Genomic DNA, 13684 nt, shown 5'->3' on the forward strand with positions numbered 1-13684 from the left:
CCAGGAGTCACTGGCTCAGCAGATCTGTAGACAGCAAGGCCTGAGTGGCCTCAAGAAAGCCGCAAAGGAGAGGACTGAAGGCCAACTCAGGCAAGCCCATGGGCTCCTTTGCCTTCCTTGGTGCTCGTGGCACAGGGTGAGGCTTGGGCAGAGCAGAGAGCTGGCCTGAACCCATGGCAGCAGCAGGCTGCCCGGCCCTGGGAGGTGGAGGTGAGTCATGCAGCCTGCAAGAGGGAGTTACATTAGGTAGATTTGAAGTCCCTGCCTGATGATTTGTGAAGAATAGAGAATATGGCAGAGATACAGAGCGGGTTTTATTGAGCTGAGGGTGTAATTATTAATCCTGAGGTTTTCAGATGGAATCCATTCATCTGAGCAAGCAGAAGAAACTTGGCAGGCAGGAGCAAATGCAAAGCACTTAGAGCCGCCCCGAGACCAGCCACCTACATCAACGGGGGATGCAGCAACCAAGGCATAAGAATCACCAACAATCAAACTTTGGCACTTAGGACAAAAATCCACACTTGAGCCAGATGGTACATATGCACGTACCATCGCTCGTATCTAACGTAGAGAAGCCAGAATTCTAGTCTCATATTTAAGTTTTATTACTTGTTTATTTATTTTGCAGTATTTCGATTTGTTTTCGGTGATACTGGGTTTTGAACTCCGGGCCTCATGCTTGCTAGGCAAGGGCTCCATCACTTGAGCCCCGCCCCCCTGTTCTTTTCCTTTTAATTTGCTTTTCAAAGAAGGCTCACACTTGCCCAGATGGCCTCGGACCAGGATCCTCCTACCTCCTGCCTCCATCTCCCAAGTAGCCGGGATTGCAGGTATGAGCCCACCACCTCCAGCTTCATATATTGTTTTTAAAATGACATTTTGAATTTGTTCCTACGATAGAAAATGTTAAACACAAGTGTCAATCAAGTGAGATAAACATCCTATGCTGGAGATGAGCATGACTGAGCTGATAATGTGAAAATCCCAAAATGGATGGCCAGGGAGACAAAATCCTACATTGGGCTGAAATTGCATCGTGGCCTCTGTGGGCTCCCGCGGGTGCCAGGTGAGGAAGACAACTGGACCCCCTGGCTCCTGCTGACCTGGATGCTGATTCTGGGATGTTAGAGAAATTAAAGCAGATTTGCTGTCATCTTTCTCATCCTGGACACTGGAATTAAAGTACCTCAGGGAGCCCCTCACAGATCCCTGTCCACCTCAGCCATTCAGAGAACTGGCCATCCTATCACAGGCCGGCTACTGGTGTCAGTGTTGGATGTGACTAAGAGATAAAAGGTCCCTGTTCCTAGGAGAAGATAGACAATAGGCCACTAAACTAGAGAGAGAAAGAGGTGAGTTACAGCATAACACATGTCGTAAGGGACTTAAGTAAGATGACATGGTCAAGTGTAGCCGTGCTGGAGGACACTTTGGCTGGGTAGTCAGTGAACAGATACTATGAAGTAGGTTCTATGGGGTGACAGAGCTGAGACTTGCAGAACACCCTACCACTTTTGGAAAAAAAAAAAAAAAAGGCAGCTACCAAGACCCGGATAGCATTCCAGGAGAATGGACAGCACAAAGGTCCAGAGGCCAGAGCCCACTAGCAAGTCCAAACGCAAGCAAAGCCAGGCTGACGCGGGCCTGGTGCGAGCAATGGGGCAGGGTAGTGGAGCAAGGCAGACAGAGTCAGATCAAGCAAAACCCATTAGGTCATAGACTGGAGTCCAGATTGTATATTATTTTATTTTATTTTTTAATTAGTTTTATTAAGACAAAATTCATTTACCATAAAATCACTGATTTTAAGTATGCAAATTGACAAGTGTTGAATATGTGCAGGTTTGTAGAAACCACCACCAGAATCCATCACCTTAAAAAGTCCCCTTTTGTCAGTCAGTCTCCTCCCCCAGCCCTAGTCCAGAATGACCAGGGTATCTACCTGTCTTCTTTCACTACAGCTTCGCCCTTTCTGAAATATGGAAATGACATTGGCCTTTCACGACAGCTTCCAAGATCCTGCCTGTTGGTTCTTGTGGTCTGCTTCCCTGTATGTGGTATGGACCCAGTGGCTTGTAATGACAGCCAGGAGCACTGAGGAATCGCAGGATTCATTCATAAAGGCTGTAGCTTAAATCTCGCTGGCACATCTTGTGCATCTGCTTTCCATGAAATCAGCTGGCTATGTGAGCTAAAGGATCACAGGGCAAGGAAGGAGGGCAGCTTCAGCCAACAGCCAGTAGGAATATGGTCCCAGTCTCCAGAGGGACAGGAACCAAGTTCTGCCCTACACCCTGCCTGAGACCGGAAGTGGGTTCTGCTGCTGAACCTTGAGCTCTGTGAGCTGTCAGATGACATCCAACTGTAGAGTCAGGCACCCTGATAGAAAAGCTGAGATCACGAATGTGGTTTGAAGCCCTGACATCTTGCGGGCTTGGCTGTACAGCAACGGCATCTTTCACCCGACATAATACTTTTGAGAACCAAAGAGCTCATTGTTGCACACTGGTGGGTTTTTATGGCACTGTCTGAATGTACCTGTCGGTGGTCATTTGGGTTGTACCCAGCTGTGGCTATTATGAGTAAAACTGCTTTCAACATTCAAGTCCAAGTCTTTGGGTGGACATATGTTTTCATTTCTTTTGAATAAATACGTAGGTGTAGGATTACAGGATTTCAAGAGAATGTATGCTTAACTTTATAAGAAACTACCAATCTGCTTCCCAAAGCGGATGAACCATTGGGCAATGCACGAAAATTTGCACCCCTGCACCTCTTCATTAACACTTAACGTTGTAAGTCTTTTTTGGTGGCCATCCTATGGCTAGGTAGAGGTGTCTCATTGTGGCTTTAATGTGCTTTTTCTTTTCTTCTCTTTTTCTGGTGGGACTGGGGTTTGAACTCAGGGGTTCACGCTTGCAAAGCAGACACTCTACCACTTGAGCCACACCACCCGCCTTTTTTTTTATTGTTGTGATGGGTGGGGGTACATTGTAGCAATTACAAAAGTTCTTACAATGTATCAAATGTATCATGCCTGAATTCACCCGCTCCACCTTTCTCCCTATCCCCTCTCCCCTCATTCCCAGAATAGTTTCAACAGGTCTCATTTTTCCATTTACATACAAGAGTACACAGTATTTGTACCATATTCACCCTCCCACACCCTTTCCCTACCTTTTCCCTCTTAAAGATCTCTTGGTGGGGCACAGTATTGGGGTTTGAACTCAGGGTCTCCCACTTGCTAGGAAGGCACTCTACCATTTGAGCCACTCCGCCAGTCCTTTTCGTGTGTGTGCGTGTGTGTGTGTGTGTAGTACTGGGGTTTGAACTCAAGGGTTCATACATGCCAGGCAGGCGCTTTACCTCTTGAGCCTCACCTCCAGTTCACATGTGCATTTTCTTAATGGCTGGGCATCTTTTTATGTGCTTATTTGTTTATATATATGGTGTGTCTGTTCAAGTCTTTTGCTAATTAAAAAAGATGAGGTTTTCCTATTACTTCTTATTATTAAATAGTAGGAGTTATTTATATTTTTAGATATAAGTTTTTTGTTAGATGGGGTTTTTTTGTAACTATTTTCACCCAGTCTGGAGTTTGCCTATTCATTTTTCTAGCAATATCTTTTAAAGACCAAAAGTTTTTAATATCTACTTTGTCAGTTTTTCTTTACCTTCATTTCTTTTCTGGAACACAGCCTAGAAACTTCCCCAGGTGGGAAGCTGGGGTGTTCTGAGGGTTCCTTTGCCCTCATGTCTTCTCTCTAAGCTCACTCTCCTTGGTTTCCTGAGGCCCAATAACTTGAGAGCAGTCATTGAATATTTTGTTCAGGTTTTAGTTGTTCTAGGCCAGAGGTAAACCCAGTAGACTTCCCTTCATTTATTTACATACTTATTTATTATTAGCTTTCTTTTTTTTTTGCAGTGCAGGAGATTGAGCCCAGGGCTTCACCCACACAGGGCTTCATTCACACTCTACCACTGAGCTACTTCCCCAAGTCATCTTCATTTTTCTTTTCTTTTCTTTCTTTCTTTTCCTTTTTTTCTTTCTTTTTTTTTTTTTTTTTTTGTGATACCAAGGCTTGAACTCAGGGCCTATGCCTTGAGTCACTTCACCAACCCTTTTTGTATTAGGTATTTTCAAGATAGGGTGTCACGAGCTGTTTGCCTAGGCTGGCTTTGAATCACTATCCTCCTGATCTCTGCCTCCTGAGTAGCTAGAATTATAGGTGTGAGCCACTGGCATCTGGTGCTATCTTTGTTTTTGTTTAAGAAAAAAAAAACTTTTTAAAAATAATAGCTTTAGCCAGGTGTGATGGCTCACAGTTATAATTCCACTTATTCAAAAGGTGGAAACCTGGAGGATGGCAGTTAGAAGCCAACACAGGCAAAAAGCTACCAAAAACCCATCTCAACAACAAGCCAGGCATGGCAGGGCAGTAAGTAGAGGATGGTGATCCTGGCCAGGCAAAAATGCAGCCCCTGTTAGAAAAAATAACTAAAGCAAAAAGGATCGGGTGTGGCTCAAGTAGCAGAACACTTGCCTGGCAAGCATGAGGCCCTGAGTTTAAACCGCAGTACTGTCAGAGAAAGACAGAACAAAACAAAAAAAATCCAGCTTTATTGCTGACAATTTGCACACCATAACATTGCCTTCATTTTTAACAGCTTCTTCCCTGGATGTCCATGTTTAGGTCATCCCAGTGCTTTTGTCCATTTTTGCTCTTTCCTCTATATTTTCTGGTTATGTAGTCTTCTGGCTTGACTGGTGTTTCACAGCATGTTTATTGATATTTCTTTTGGATCTGTATGTCTTTTCTTTAGATGTATTAAAGAGTTTTTATTTAGTTCTCATTTCCATCAATTTGATCATTGCTTGTCTTGGTGTGATTTTCCTTGATTTATGTGGCTGGAGGTTTGAGTAGTTTCCTGGATCTCTTGTTTACAGTGTCCATCTCCTTTGGAAAATTTCCAACTACTTTGGCAGGGGGTTTTCAGGATCCATTAGGGTCTTGCAAAGGTATCAGATCCCCCATGCTCTGTGCCCTAGGTCATAAATTCCCCCCTTTCCCAGTCTACATGTTGGCTCCCTTAATGACGCATCTTGGAACCCACTCCTGGTGTGTGGTGCCTTTCTCATTTATCAGGCCCTGCTTATGTCTGACTAGGTGTCAAAGAACAAAATTCAACTGGGTGTGTTGGTGCGTACCTGTAATCCCAGTTATCAAGAGGCAGAGGAAGGAGGATGGTGAGTTTAAAGTCAGCTTGGGCTACAGAGTGGGGCTCTGTCTCAAAACACCCCATTTGGTTGGCTTTTATTTACGAATTGTTATTCATAAATTGGTCAGAATTACATCAAAAGATTCAGAAAGGGTGCTCTGCTGGGCATAGCAGAAGAGCCAGTTTTTACAAAGTGCCTCAGCAGGAGTGAGTAGCCAGCATGGGACACAAGGTGGACTGGTGACACCAGGCAGTTTCAGGTTGTTCTCCTGTTAAGGCTAAACTGGCCTGCTTAGAGAGATCACTACTCTCTTTCCCTCTGATTTCGTCCTCTTCCTCCTTCTCCTCCTCTTCTTCCTCCTCCTCCTCCTTCTTCTACTGCTGGGGACTGAACTCAGAGCCTTGTACTTGCCAGGCAAGTGCTACATCCCCAAACCCCCTCCTGATTTCCTACAGGGTGAGGGGAATAGCTTGCTTTCCACTTGGGGACATGGAACCTCAGTGTGAGTGACCACTGTGGGCTGGTCTGTTGTGGCCTAGATGGATCAACAGCCTCCTACAAACTTTATTTTCTTCTTCGTTGCCAGTCCAGCAGCCAAGGGAGAGGGAGGGACAGACATGAGAGAACACTGTTGTCTTTTGGGGAGGCCTCTCAGCATCTTCCTGCATGGTGGGAACTGCCCTTGTAGGCTCTTGAGTCCAAAAGATGCTGAATAGCTAAGATTCAGGGGCATCTGTCTGGGATCCCCACCCCACAGGTCATCTCAACTGGGACCCTGACCTGGGCATGGCAAGCTGTGCTTGACTGAGACCCAGTCCTTGAAGCCCAGCACAGATCTTTGGTTCTCACTCTGGTCCTGCATTTCCTTTCCTCCCACCCTGGGAGATCAGGCCTCTGCCAGCTACCAAAGCAGTGCTGGCTTCCATGCTTGGTGTCCATAGTTGGTGTCCATGGCTGGTTAGGACATCTGAGTTTTCATGGTCCCTCTGTAGGATATTAATGCAAATGAGTAGCAGCTGGATTGTTATCCTGCAACTCCAGACACCCAGCTTCCCCCAAAGCCTGCATCATGGCATCAGCCACCATTCTCCCAACTCCTTGAGATGCGATTCTCATTGTCAGCTGGGCAGTGAGCAGTCCAGTTCCAAATCCCCATCTTACTGTCTTCTCTCTCAGGCCATTCCTGTGTGGAATGTGTCCTTCAGCTGTCCATGAGGTGGAATTGGTAATCTGGAGATTCATGGCGGGCTGGGGGGAGGTTCACACCTTTGAACGATCAGGGGAGGAGGTGGAGCTGGGCTGAGAAAGCCTTCAGCTCTGGATGACTCATCTGACATCAGCAAAAGGAAAGTGGGAGGAAGCTGACCTGATGCCCATCCGACAGGTTTGGCCAGTCCAACAAAGGGGAATGGAGGCCTCTGGGGCAGAGTGTCCACTGGAGGAGTCTTGTGTTGGTGGATGCGTTGGTCAGTTTTTCATTGCTGAGACAAACACCCGAGAAACAATTTACAAGGAAGAGGCGTCACTCCATGGTCAGCAGGCTCCATTGTTTCAGGGCTGTGGTGAGGCAGAACATCATGGCCAAAGGGTATGGAGGAGCAAAGCTTCTCCTTGCACAGAGGCCAGGAAGCAGAGAGACAGAGACAGGATGGGACTGGAGATAAACCATGTCTTTCCAGGTCCCGCCCCCAGTGACCTACTTCCTCCATCAAGGCCTCACCTCCCAATAATGCTGTAAGATTATGAATCCATCACTGATTTGGTCATCATGGGCTAATCACCTCTCAGTGACTGGACTCACCAGCCATTTGACACATGTGCCTCTTGAGGGGACACTTCATATCAAAACCACATCAATGGATGTGACTGCCTTGTGCCCCATCTCAGTCACTGGCCTGGCCCCCCCAGAGGAGGGTGGGCACAGCTCCCAGGTCCCCACATCTGTAGCTGGAGATTGACAACTGGCTGTGTTCCCCTCAGCTAAAGGCCAATCTTTTCTTGAGGGGTGACAGAATCACACATGGCTGCAACAGTATTTTTTCAGACCAGCCCCTACAAAGGTAGCCAATGAGGGCTTTATCTTTTTGTGTGGGTGTGGGGTCCTGGGGTTTGAACTCAGGACCTGCTAGGCAGGTGCTCTACCACTTGAGCCACAACCCTAGCTCCACCAGCCCTTTTCTGTGTTAGGTAATTTTAAGATAGGGTCTTCCTTTTTGCCCAGGATGACCTCAAAACAAGATTCTCCTGATCTCTGCCTCCCAAGTAGCTAGAATTACAGGCGAGGGCCACAAGCACCCAGCGAGGGCTTTGTCTTTTAGTCGAACTCATGGACACTAGTACATTTTGTGTGCACCAGTCTCTTGCAGCTCACTCTTTTCTGGTGCTGAAGTTGTCCTTACTTGGGCAGTGGGGCCCTCACACTGTAATGTGTCCTCTGACACAATCCCAGAACCTTTGGTAATTTCCTGTTTTCTATAGACAAGATTCCAGGATCATCTTCTGCTTCCTACTTGAAGCCAGTTACTTTTCTAGGAAGCAGTGGCCCCACTTAGTGGCATGGGTTAGTGGCACATGGGACAACCGTCTGGGCACTGGGAACTCATTGCTGCAAGGTCCAGTGGCTGTTTCTAGACAAGCCAGTCCTAGAGGGGCTGGAGGTCTTTTTTTCTTTCTTTCTTCCTTTTTGCAGTGCTGGGGATGGAACCAAAGACCTGGCACATGCTGGGCAAGTGCTCTGCCACTGAGCTGCACCCCCAGCCCTCTTACTTTTTTTCGTTTCTGCATGGGTTGTCATTTTTATATCTGACCGGATGGGAGCCACTAGCCACACAGGTCTCCTGGGCACTTAAAATGTGGCTTTTGTGACTGGAGTGGAATTTTTTTTGTTTAATTGAAACTTTTTATTGTGAAAAAGCCCATTTTGCCCATTTTTAACTGTGCAGTCAGTGGAACTAATGGTTGTGCAGCCATCAACATGCCTCCTCCAGAGCTCCAGCTTCATTAAGTATCAAAGTCCTCATTCCTCTCTCCTCCCAACTCCTGGAAACTCCATTCTATTTTACTCTGTGAAGTTGACAACTATATGTAAATCCTTTAAGTCAATTTTAAAATATTGTAAAGCCTTTTACATCAGGCTTTATTTCGGTTAGCATAATGTCTTCAAGATGTATTTATATTGTAGTATGTATCATAATTTTAATCTTTTTTAATACTGAATATCCATGTCCATATCTTACATTTTGCTTATCCACCCATCTACTGATGGACATTTGGGATGTTACCAACTTGTGGCTACTACGAATAATAGCAACACGCCATGAATATTGGTGTCCTCCTGCTTCTGTCTCCCAAGTGCTGGGATTCCAGGTGTGCACCGCCATGCCCAGCTCTAAACTGTTGGGTTTTAGAGTCATTTGAAATGATCGTTTTCCGAATGGTTAAGACCCTAACTTGAACAGTTAGGTCCAAATTGTTTCCAATTTTTAGGACTCTTTTTTCTATGTTGGCTTATCTTTGGCTTTTATAATTATATAGTTCTATTGCCAAATGTATACACACTTAGAAAAATATAGTTTCTACTCTGCCTTCCCGCCCCTGGTTGGTAAGCATTGGTAATGTAAGAAAATACACATGTATATCCTTATTACCCCTGGCAGATAAAATCCTTTGCACACTGTCCACATCTTGATTTTTTTTCACTAAGCAACATGTTTTGGAGGTCGGGCACAGAGTGAACCCTGTGCCTCTGACAACTGTACTTACTGCATTCGGGTCTTCCTCTACCAGCTCCCTGTCTGTGGACTTGGGGACTTTCAGTGTTTGTCCTTCCCTTCTCTAGTAGAAAGTGCATTAATCATGAATCGGAAAGGTCCAGAGAAGCAAAGCTGATAAGAAAGAAACTCCATCATTTGGGTGGGAAAGAAAAGTATAATTTCTTTTAGAAAAATCTATAACGGAGCTAGGGATGTACTCAGTAGTAGACCAAAAAAAAAAAAAAAAAGATATAATGAGCGGGGTTCAATTCTGTTCCTCAAGCCCAACATCTGCTTGCTTGCTTGAGGTGGTAGACAAGTGCTCTGCCCCGAGCACCCCACCTCCCAGCCCAGGACTTCGAGCAGGAAAAGTGGGGGCTCCCTGGCCGAGCCATCTCCATCCCGAGGTAAAGCTGACAGGCCTTTCGGGGCACCAGGAGGGGCTGATGCAGCCTGGAAGGGCAGGGGACACGTCCATTCGCTCCAAGCGACAAAAGGGCGGCCCCCGCACCTGCAAACCCAAAGTGGGGGTCACACCCAGGCAGGCGTCAGGTGTAAGGGGAGAGGCGGGGCGCTGCCGGGCGGGGACATTGAGCCCATCTTCTGTTCACAAAGTGGAGCGGGAGGTCCCGGCTTTTGTGCAAACGGTGCTGTTCTTCTAAGTTAGCAGTTAACGCAAACTTGGGCCTGCGTGGGCCAAACCACACAGCGCACTGCCCGGTCCTGGGCTGTTCTCCCCGGGCTCCGCCCAGCAGCCCGGGATCCCAGCTCTGCGCATGCGCGGAAACTGCCGGGACCGAACCATCACGCCGCGGGGGAGGCTGTCCCCGCCCTCCGCCGTGGAGCTTTCCGTTGCCATGGGGACGCGTGTCCAAACCGAGCCGCCGCCGACCCGCCGTTGTTGTCGTAGCCCGGGGACGGTCGCCGGAGCTTCTCCGCTGGACCTGCTGGAGAGGTGGGTGTGGGCACGGCCGGCTCCCCCCCCCCGCCCGGCCTTGGTGCGGCGTCTCTACCCGCAGGTGCCTGAGCCGGAGCCAGGTGGGGACAGCGCGGCTCACCCCAGCCTCATCACCCTATCTGCCTTTAATATCTGCAGCCTTTCTTTGGAAGTGGAGCCTGTCTTTTTTTATTTTCTATAAACTAGAACACTAGTTTACAGTCCTTAAACCTGTACTGGAAGCCAAGGACTGAGCCAGGTGGTGGGCGGGTTGCTCAGGTATCCGCAATTGAGAATTCACTAGTGCATACGCTCTGCACGAAGACGGTGCATGAATTCATGTCTGTGCATTACAAAGCAAACACGACTGCCACAACCAAGCAATAGATACCCAGGTCATACCGCCCCCATCTCGCCTTACTGACCTTGAGCTGACTTTTGTGATTCTAATTTCCTTAGGAATACAAACGTATTTCTAAACAGAGGTTAAGTTTCACCTACTAAGTTTTATATAAATGGAGGAATACTGTGTATATTCTTTTTTTAAAAAAAATTGAAACATCCCCAAACTTAGATAAAAGTTGCACGTTCACGAAACTTTTCCTGATACATTTGAGAGTAAGGTGCCTTCACCTTAAGTAAGGTGTCACCACCAAATACTTTGTAACACACAGTGCATAGGAAGACATCGTCCACCATAGCCACCACTCAGCCACCAAAGTCGTTAGTAACACTATGCCTGGCCCTATAGTCTGTCAAGCGTTTTTGCAGGTTGATCCCATAAGTTACCCAAAGTGAAGGAATTGAGTCCAGGATCACACTTTGCTCCAAATTGTCAGCATATCTTTTTAGTCACCTAAGGTGCCTTGAAGGTTATGGACCAAAGTCCCTGCACTGGGTTGTCTGATGTTTTCTGAAGATTCAACTCTCATTATGCATCTTTGCAAGAGTCACAGAAGTGACCTGTGGTCTGCTCACCTCCTCCCACACCCCCTGCAGGTGGTCACAGTGGTTCATCCCTCACATAACTGATTCTTCCATTTGTAATTAACAGGCATTTTGTTAGAAGGTGATTCAAAGCTATGCAAATGTGTTGCTCTGCTCTCACAGCAGACCCCTACCTTACCCTCTGGGCTCTGACTCCCTTTACCTCCCTGGAGCTGCCCTCTTCCTTCCCAGGCACTGACATCCATGTCTGGGCTACTGCATGTGCTGCTTGACCTGTCCCACCCAGGGCAAAAGGAGAAGGAAGAGCAAGACATGCGCCTTCATGTCCTCTTTCCTCCCCAGTGTCAGAGGTTCCATCCTCACTCATCCACACTTTTGTGCATGGCTAGCGTTGGTTCATCCCTGCATCAATCATGCCCAGAGGCTGTGTGAGCACAGCTGCTCTGCAAAGCTTCATGTATCCCTAGTATGTGTGTTATGAGTGGGATTGTGTCTCTGCAAAATTCATGCAAAGAATATAGCTTAGTGGTGGAGTATTTACCCAGCATGTATGAGGCCCTGCATTCAAGACCCCACCCAGCAAAAAAAGATTCACTTGTTGAGATCCTACCCTTCAGTATCTGAGAATGCAACCTGATTTAGAAATAGGGTTGTTGGCTGCAAGTAGTTAAGATGAGGTCATTCTGCAGTAGGGTGGGCCCCTAATCCAATATGACTGATGTCCTTATTTTTTAAAAAAAACTTGTTGCCAGACACAGTGGCTCAAACCTGTAATCCTAGCTACTCAGGAGGAAGAGATTGGGAGGGTTTTGGTTCTAGACTAACCCTGGCAAAAAGGCCATAAGACCTCATCTCAACCAATGGCTGGGTAAAGTGGTGCATACCTGTCATCCTAGCTACTCAGGGAAGCACAAACAGGAAGATCCAGGTCCAGACTGGCCCAGGCATAAAATGAGACCCTATCTCAAAAAAAAAAAAAAAAATGCAGAAAGGGCTCACAGAATGGCTCAAGTGGTAGAGCACCTGCCTAGCAAGTGTGAGGCCCTAAGTCAACCCCTAGTACCACCTTAAAAAAAAAAAAAAAACCATAAAATTTCACATAGAATGACATGAGCAGATTGGAGTTTCATTGGACAACCAGAGAACTACCAGAAGCCTGGGACAGGCCCTTCCCGAGCACCTTCAGAGGGAGCACAGCCCTGCAGGCACTTTAATCCAGACTTCTGGCCTCTAGACTGTGAGAACAAGTTTCTGCTATGGAGCTTTGTGATGGCAGTCACAGAAAGATAATGCCACCTGTGAGAGCTTCTGTCTGCCCCCTCCAAGGAGGGGCATTTTTTTGAAGAACAGTGGCCCTGAGGCATACCTGTCCAGATCCTCTGACCCCATGAACATCTGAGGCTCCATTGCTAAGGAGAGTTCGGGGCGGGGGGGGGGGCGGTTATCAGCTGCCTTTCAGAAGGGAGGTGGCCCTGGCCATCTCCAGGGCCCAGTGCAGTCAAACTGAAAGGGTCTTTTAAGTGGTAGAGGAGGCAGGAGAAAGAACTGGAAAGCCTCACACTCAGCTGACATGCAGCTTTAAAGATGGTGAGATGGGGCCTGGAGCCAAGAATTGAAAAAGGTGGAAAAGGCACCTCCAAAAAGGAGGGCTGTTCCAGAACAACCCATCCTAGTGTCTGAGGACCTGCCCCACTTGCTAAGAGGCGGGTAGTCTAGGATCGCACACGCTGCAATATAACAGGGGCCTTTCTGAATGACAGCAATATCAGATTGAGGCCTACAGTTTGGGTCAGAAGGAGGGGTGCATCGATGGGGTACAACAGAGGTGGCCATCCTGGCTGGAACGCACCTGTTTTATCTAAGATCATATTGAGCCAAGTGCACCCTATAGCCAGGATCCGGTTGTAAGGCCCCATGACTGCTACTGGAAGGTCAGCACAACCATCTCTGTTCTTGTGTCCATCAAGAGATTTCAGGCAAGACGAAAAACATAGTGAAAGTAACAGCAAAGTTTATTAATGACAGTAAAGCTTATTTGACTAGAAAAGGTACTTTCGAAGGCAAAAGCCTCCGAAAAGAGAGGTTTCAGAAAGAGAAGTTAAGAACGACACTCACACCCTGGCACAGGCTTTGTTGAAGTCTAAGGGGCTTGGAGGATCAAGTCCCTCCCAGGACAGGCCTGCAGGGACATGGAAGTTGTGACCCATCTGAAGACTCAGAGCAAGGTTGGTCTTGAGGAGAGTCTGAGACATCAGGCCTTCTCCTCACTGGTCTGCACCAGGGCTCCTTCCTCTTGTTCTTCCCCGGGTCTCTCGTGTTTCACAGGTGTTTTTACAAGGATGTAGAGCCAAAAGCCTAGGTCAAGACAAATTTAACTTGCAGCGTGTGAGCAAGCAGACTACGAGAAAGAGAGATCGGGGCTGTCAGCACATATGCCCTGAACCAAGGATTCTCCATGTTTTAGGTTCCTGCTGTGTAGCCCCCATCACTCATGTCTAACTGCTACCTGTTAATGTGACTCGGAAGGTTTCATCTATTATCGTTTGCTGGGAAACCATGCGGGAAGAACCAGCTAGGTGTCACTTCAGAGCAGTCATGGCGGCGATGACTCCAGATGGCTGTAGTCACGTCAAGCTAAGCCATACAACTGTGGACACCTTGGTTTTAGCTCAGTCTGACCTCCAGAACTGTGAGATAATAAATCTAGGCTGTTTTAAGGTACCAGTGCGTGGGAATTTGTTACAAAAACAGTAAGAAAGAGCAGAGAGTGAGGGTTTTTGTTGTTTTTTGCTAGTTACGGTCAGGTGCTTTGAAAGCCCCAGC

At 47.3% G+C, this 13684-nt stretch overlaps 1 protein-coding gene across 1 annotated transcript in view; it reads left to right on the plus strand.

The window, feature by feature from the left end:
* The first annotated feature begins 9816 nt into the window (after positions 1-9816).
* Cfap74 (cilia and flagella associated protein 74) overlaps positions 9817-13684 on the plus strand; it is a 50591-nt gene continuing 46723 nt past the window's right edge. The window contains exon 1 of the mRNA XM_074081574.1: positions 9817-9931. The gene's annotated coding sequence lies outside the window, so the exon portion shown is untranslated. The remainder of the gene's footprint in view (positions 9932-13684) is intronic.

This window comes from Castor canadensis, chromosome 7, assembly GCF_047511655.1.
Source record: "Castor canadensis chromosome 7, mCasCan1.hap1v2, whole genome shotgun sequence".
Classification (NCBI taxonomy): domain Eukaryota; kingdom Metazoa; phylum Chordata; class Mammalia; order Rodentia; family Castoridae; genus Castor; species Castor canadensis.